This window comes from Sinohyriopsis cumingii, chromosome 5 (genome assembly GCF_028554795.1).
Source record: "Sinohyriopsis cumingii isolate HCF-2022 chromosome 5, ASM2855479v2, whole genome shotgun sequence".
Classification (NCBI taxonomy): domain Eukaryota; kingdom Metazoa; phylum Mollusca; class Bivalvia; order Unionida; family Unionidae; genus Sinohyriopsis; species Sinohyriopsis cumingii.
In genome coordinates this window covers 81,350,848-81,359,152 of record NC_142965.1, presented here as the reverse complement: position 1 = coordinate 81,359,152, position 8,305 = coordinate 81,350,848, and positions in this window count along the sequence as shown.

The window sequence follows — 8,305 nt, the reverse complement described above, 5'->3', positions numbered from 1 at the left end:
TAGGTAAACACATTGTTGTCCACCCATGGCGCATTAATGGTGGTAGTAATAGTAGAAGTAGTAATAGTAGTAGTAGTAGGCTTCCGTCAATCTCACGAGACCATGGATCTAAGTCGATGGATGTTGACATCTGCTTGGCAGTATCTATTTTGTCTACAGAGTCCGATGAGAGAGTGGCAGTGTCTGTCAAACTTATTGCTTTTGTGATCTGTAGTTGGTTTATTGCACTGCTGCTGGGCCCTTCTTTGGATCCTTGTATCTTCTGCTTTCCGCCTGAGATCCCTCTCGTACTTTGTGAGTCCCTCTTATACCTCATGTTGTCACGCATGCATATCTGTGTCCGGCACTACATACAGGAGGTCCTATGGAATCCGGCGTTCCTCCATTCTGGACAGATTGCCCATCCAACGCAAGCGACTTTGCCTAAGGAGGATGAACTTTCTCTTCCCAGGTAGTGTTCTGGATGCGCCTGAAGTTATTTCCCCATCTTCTTTGACAATAATGATACACTAATGAATCGGACTTGCTTTTTTGTCTGATATGATCAATAGCTTATAAAATATTACAAATATATTGTACTGTGGCAGATTAGGTCATCCCAATCCTACCGCTGATATTCACACGATTAGTTTATGAGTTGATGACAGTAAGGTGAGTTTATAAAAGGTGATGTGGATTGTTGTGCTGAAGTTTGAGCTTTAATCTTCTAAGCTTCGATTCTCTAGTAAAGTGTGGTGTATAACTTCGAAGCTTGTTCAATTATAAACTTGTTATACCACACGATGAAATATATATGTTATTAACGTAGAATTTGGTTGTAAATATCTCCCACTCCCTTTGTGCAGCCGCATACGCACATAAATAAATAAATGAGGCTATTGAAGTAAACAGTCTCCCCTGATACAGAGCAAAGACTGACAACTAACATAACCTTCTTGTAACAGCATAGAACATAGATATTTCTAACAAACATATTTCAACTTGTACGTTGAAAATGTCATTATTTACTACTAAATAATGCTAAAAAAGGTATTCTTGTAACCACCTTTGGTAGAAAGAACTCAAGTAACCACCTTTGGTAGCTTACAGTCGAACACAAAACTCACAAGTCCATTTCGTACGTGCCCATTTAAGTAAATACATGGCTTTGAAGGAAGAACATACAGCTGTAAATATATACATTGTCGTAATTGTTGGCAAATGCTCGAGATCATTGATTTGAAGAATACATGAGCAGGATTTACTTACAATATCAACCAAAGGTTAGAAATTGTAATTAACAACCTGGTTTACGTCCTGACGTACAATATCTGAGCCCTACAATATATTGGCGAAATTGTTGTTTTAGAAAAGGAATGAATATTTACAAAAGACACGTCAGCTTCCAGATTAACACAAAACTCACTAATTATTTAATTTCAACCTGACCCTTCGTCCAGGTTCATGGGTGCTACCCACTGAGACAAACCGAAGACGGACCATTGGGGAAATATTGGATACGGCAATTCGATCACAGCGAACTTGGCTTAAACAAAAATTCAAGAAGTGATTTGTTAATCCATCGAGAGAAGTTTTTGTTCCTTTCAGTATGCTCAACATCACCTTCCATTAGTGAAATCAATTTCATTTGTATTACATCTTTCTACCACCTAGCTCTATAATGTAAATACTTGTGTATCTTTGTTTTTCGTAGTTTAAACTATATCGGGGATGTAAAGCGAACAACGAATAGAAATGCAACGCTATATATGGCGACATACGAAACACGATCTTCCCGCAAATATACAGTTCAGTAGGTCATGCCAAGCAGCACATAGTTATTGTCCTGACAGCTTCACCATAATCTCGTTTGCTTTAATAGATAATCGAATTCTTTCTGGAAATGCTGTTATTTCCTTCTATTGTGTTTCTTTTTCTCTAATTGTGACCTTTTTATTATTCTGAATATATATATAACATAGAAGTTAAATGGACACTATGCTCGTGTCTATAGACATCAAACTGGCAGCAGCTTACACCGAGGTCAACCGATTTGGGCCGTTGGCAGCCCTTGGAGCAGCCTTAAACGTCGAGGTAATTATGTGCTCACAGGTAAAATGTCTATTGATGTCTGAAAGAGCCCCACATCTCCTCAAATACTTTAGTGCGGTACCGATATGGAACCTGGAGATCTGAAAGGTGGGCAACGCCTTGCAATAAAATCCTCATGGTATCTCGGTGTGTTCACCGTGGATAACAAGTTTACATCGCATGCCAGCCGTCTATATATCATCTTGTGGTTTAATGGTACCGCATCTGGAGGGTACCGTATCTAGAGGGCTCTCTTGTGAGGAACTACAGACTGACATGAAGCAGAGGCGCACGATATTGTGGGTGTACCGGTTTACCGCGGCAATGTTTCCGATGGTACGTATTATAGAACTTTTTCACTGTACCGGTACGATGGTAGTTTCAGTTTGAAATAAATGTACAGAAATTCCAGAAGAAAAAATATTAACTGCATGTTTTTATTTTTCATGACTAATAATTCCACCAAATTATTATATTCTGTGAAAAACAATTGTATTTGTTACAAATCAATTTTAAATTATACAATATATTTATATTTATGATCCTATAATCACATGTTTGGCACGTGTCACAAATGTTTTTGTGAAATGGAATACTGTGAAAGATATTCAGGCCAAGTGCAAATTTTGGGAACATTTCAAATTTAGAAGAAAAAAAAAGAATTTGATTTTTAGTTCTTTACTAGCATACGTTATTGTGTTGTGTATATGCATTTCAATGAGCGACTGCAATCATTTTAAGATTATCAGGAGATCACTTGTTTTCTGTTTGAATTTCTCATTTCTAGGGTATGTTTTGTACGTTTACCAGACCTTTACTGGCTCTCTTTGATAAATATCTTGGCCGGGTCTTGACATCCAACAGAAAGTATACATGTCTGTTATATCAATAGTGCAGCTAGTAATTTGTAGGCTTCAGCGTCAATATTTCCTATATTTATCAACAAGCTCTCTAACGTTAGCACAATGCTGTTCACAGGCAGTGAGTTACAGTGTAAGCTAAATCACCCCAATTTAGTTATATCTTTTAGAGTACAACTTCTACAACTATTAACATACATATAGCAAATTTAACTATTTTTTAGGTAATTTTGGGGAGAGGGGCAGAGATTTCCTTCTGAGCTGAGTTTTTTTTTCTGTTATCTCAAGACAAGTATTCATTTCCAGTAATGTAATGGTTATATGATTCGCTTTCATTTTGCTATAAATACGTTTCCATTGAATGACAGACATAATGCTGTTTCTTAAAAAGGTGTCAGGCCCCTGCCCCGGAACATTAAATTGTTGGTCTTTAATATAATTATGACATACCGTGGTATGTATCGTGGCATGTTCAGAAATACCACTGCAAACCTTCAGATCTCGAATAATCTCATTACTGGGAGCTATCTAAGCTGTCTGCCCGAACTCTAGTAAACCCATTGGACCTCCGTCACGGGCATTCCCAGTCGTATGTAAAAGTGCAGTTTAAGTAGTTGTATGCCACTCGGGAGGCCACACCCCACCCTGTTCTGCCACATCGAGTAACCAGTGCATGTTCATGTCCTACAGAGATCCGAGCCAGACCCATGCTTTTAGGAGCTGCGCTAAAGTGGGTCGGGTACAGGTCTTAGTGTTAGCGACTTACGGAACGCAAAAAAAAGTTCGCCAATCTGTAGTTGGACGTTATGCTAGTCGCCAAGTGTCCGGCAACCGGTATCCATCTAAACGCTATGCTTGATGGACATCTTCATGGTACTTTGGAGTTATCCCGCTGCCAAAGAGCCATGTCGAAAGCGTCTCTTGATGGCAACTGCGTTGTCACGAAGCACCGCCAGCTGCCCAAATATTAGTTCGGGGAGAGTCCTTTGCAGTCGAAGAGGCTGATGTCCCATTATTATTCTCAGGTCCGCCTTGATGTACTGAATAAATGTGGCCCGGTACATCACTGACTTCTGCGTGTTCATGTCTCTGCGCATGTTGATATAGTATCAGCTGTTTGCTCCTGAAATGTATGTTTTTGAGTATCTATACGCACCTCTGTCACCGATTGCCCATTCATCGGGACGTCCTGTGCCTCAAAATCTGAGTACACAATGTATTGCAACCACGTCTGGCTCCTGTATTTTTTAAATGACAGGATGTTTTTCCCGGTTCTGGTATTGCGACACATTCAGGCTTCAGGCTGACCCCCAGTCAGTCTCCAAAACAAGCTTCTAGCAGGTCGGCGCAGCTGAAGATATATAAGAATTAGCTGTAGACGTGATTATTTTCGTTGAGCTTGTGGTAATGCCACACCGGGCGGATTATGTTCTTTAACCAGACAAAGTGGATGTTTTCAAATCCGTCCCCACGTTGACATACAGCGAGAGAGACATTGTTCACTAAGATTGATTGGATTGGTCCACATCGATATCTAATCAAACATTCAGATAGTTTGCGTGATTACAATTTAGACTCGAATGATACCTAACAACTTGTAAGAGAATATTTAGTATTCGCCAAGTAGGATTACTGATCAATAGAGTTTACTCCAAGAGGAATCCACTCATAATTTGGCGGCAAAATTTAGAGATAGATTCTAAGGAAAGACAAAGCTTCGAAAAGGTCAGTAAGTTACTTGCTCGATTTTGCAGAATATTAGGGCATCGTAATTGTAATTATTTGTAGTATGAGCACTTAACTACTAGGATCGTTTAGTATGTAGAATTACCTTTGTAGTGTTTCGTTTACATGCGTATTGGAGAAATGGTCTTGAGCCTTAAGTAGAGAATTTTGTTATTCGCTGTTAGGTTACTTCGTATTAACCAGTGCATTTATTAATGCGTTATGTTAGAATTTACTCATGCTTGAATTGTGAATTTGGAAATGATTGAAGTATGTAAGATTAGTTCCTATGGACGTATGCATATATCAGGGCATGGATATTTGAATATGTGCGTACGTTGTATGAGTTTTAAGGTAATGAAATGCGTCTGATTGTTGTGATATTGTTTAGTATAAAGGAAATATGAATATGTACGGATGTGACGGAATTTATTGATGTCTGTATTAGAAGTAATTGATACCGTGCTGTATTGTGACATTTGTTTTACCATACAAGAATGTATTGGTATATCAATGTGAACGAATGCCTGACCGAAGAAATTTAATAACCGTTATGTGATGATAGGCTGTGCGTAGTGTGAGATGAGGGGACTAATGAAAAAGATTGTACCGTCCTTGTGTTTTCACAGGAAGCTTTTAAGGGGACAGAACGTCCGGTTCCATCGAATCCCGAGTCTTCAAGAGTTGGAGACGAAAGTGAGACTATTTGAAACAGTCGAAGTTGACAGAAGTGCAGTCGTGGGGGAGAAAGTGAAGGAGGAGGAGGAGAAGGAATTGGGAGAATTAGGAGAGAGAAAGGATAAAACAATTGAGTAGAAATACAAGGACATGTGGAAATCAATCTCACACTGCTAATCAAGTGATGCAATAGGCTTATTAGAGGGTCGAGCATAATGAGTTTAATTGTAAATTTGAATCATTTGATTATTGAATTCTTATTAAATTTGTATTCATTGAATTTCAACCTTTTTGTATAGCTAACCCTCTAACCGTCGACATTGCTGACTGGGGGTTCGGAGCTTTACATCTATCTTTCACTGAGTTTAACTTCCAACAAAATAGAGACTGCGTGGGACTTCTATTATAGTTTACGTCAAATATTAGGAGCACCCCACCCCAACCATAACAATCATCACATAAAGTATGTTTAAACGAACACTTTTTTTTCACTTTGGAATAAATTATCTTCATGTCTATCACGTTTTACAGTTTGATACGAAGTAAACCGTTTCAAATATGGTGGCTCAAAGAAGCTGGCTTATTTGTTGGAAATCATTAAAACATTCACATTTAAATTGTAATATGGAAGATTGCTAAAAGGTCTGAACTTACACTCGTTTATATGTATACATTTTATAAACTGATGACTTTATACATAAAAACACAATTTCCTGTTGGGTAAGGGCAATATGAGAGAGGGAGCAGCTCTTTTAAAGCCCAAATTTCATTAAATTTAGCAGGAGTTCACTTTCATCTTGCTAATAAATGTAGTAAGTGAAAGACCTATATTTTACTTTTAAGTGAAGTATATCTCACTTGTACTTGAAATGCCTAATTCACCTATATGTCATTTATAACGGACCTATAAGTGTAGTAAATGAATGGCTCTCATTTCGCTTATTATTAAAGCATACCTGTACTATTTTTATAAGTGAATTGTCTCATCTGCAGATAAATTGTTTAATTTGCAGATAAAATACCTAATTTGCATATAAAATCCTAATCCTTCATGTAAGCATCACTAAAAGCCACAATGAGGATCATTATGTTACCAGACTAACAAGATGGCAATGGTACATTTCTTAATGCATCAAAATAGCAGTTTAAAGTGCATTTGTTTATACTGTATTTGAGAGATTACCCTCACAGTAGTCAAGTCAAGCACTATTATTTCAAATTGTCCAAACATCTGGAACTTGTACCAACAGCATAGTTTACATTGATTGAACATGCCATCATCAAATTTGACTGTGCCTATGGCACATGCAACATATACTGAACAATTTGGACCAAATACCTAGATAAACTTTATAGGCTGCTCTAAATGCACAGCAAATTTCAAGGTTTGTTGTATTTGCTGACTCAAAGTGTCATGTCATTGATGATCGATGGCATATTTTATTTTCAAAGGTGAATTTCATAACAAAAGAGACTCAATTTCTCAGGAACGAAATTTGCAGAAATACAACATTTAGTATTAAAATTATGACTTATTAGGATCAAGAATACTATTTCAGAGAAGGAAAGAATTATAAATTAAACACAAGACAACTGGTAAACACTACACTTTAGAGATAGCAAGATCCAGAAGGAACATTCCAGACTTCAACCCTTTAATGGTAAAGCAAAATATCAGCTATTTTAATGGGACATAATTGAAATGATCCAACTTATGTCGTATTGTTAGACAACATAATGTGTGTGTGTGTGTGTGTGTGTGTGTGTGTGTGTGTGTGTGTGTGCTTTAGATTTCTAACATAGTTTCAACAATTTTGCAGTCATATCGCTACAATGTTGACAGTGAGGCAGTTTATAGTGATGTCTAGCGCTGGGGCATCGTGCCGCAGACATTTAGCATCATGTCCCACCCAGGTACATTATACTGACACCAGCCTGACAAGTCCTAACCAAGGCGTCTGCTAGTACCATTTTTATAAGTCTTTGGTATGACTCAGCCAGGGTTTGAACCCCCAACTTCCCGTGTCTGTGTCGAACACTCTAACTATTTAGGTCACTGGAGCGGTGACAGCAAAATGTATATATGAACATATCTAACAGCATACCTCAGCACAAAAGTGGCTGTATGGTGCTAACTGTAGGTAAAATTAAGAAAAGTAACAATTGATTACACACAAAATTATACTTGAAGATTGTAAAGATACAAAAAAGTCTGCAAAATGTAAGAACATAATTCAGGTAATATATCTTACAAATTTTATAATATACTCAATTTACCTATTTTAGTATATATGACAAATTGAATGAAAAATGCAGTCTCTAAATTAGCTTATATCTGATGTTTAATAAAAAATCAGATAGAAATTATGCCTTCAAAATTGACAACAAGCTCTGCCATATGATGAAAGATTACCTCATATGCATGGATCCTATATGCTTTCAATACTGTCAAACACCTTTATGAACTAAACCCTTACTCCAATTTTGATCCAGATCTGATCATAATTATGGATTATGAAGTGATAATAAGCTCAGCCAACCTGAAGCAAGGTCACTCGTAACTACGCATAGCGGTAGATGATATTCATTAATGAAACTGTCAAAGATCATAGCGGTAGATGATATTCATTAATGAAACTGTCAAAGATCATAGCGGTAGATCATAATCATTAATGAAACTGTCAAAGATCTTGATGATATAAGTATATATAGTCTAATCAAATTATATCAGGAATATCACCTCGAAATTACTAATGATGGCCATATTAGATGATTTACTGGCATAAACATAACAATCTCAAAGGCAGGCTTTTTATGACTTAAGCTCACATGTGGCAGTATAAAATCCCTCACTCACCACTGCACTGTAGTCAACTCAAAATCCATGTTTTGCAGAAACATACCTTCACTGGACTTCAAAACACACATGGGTATATTGCACATTATATAATTTGATATGGCAATTGCCTTGA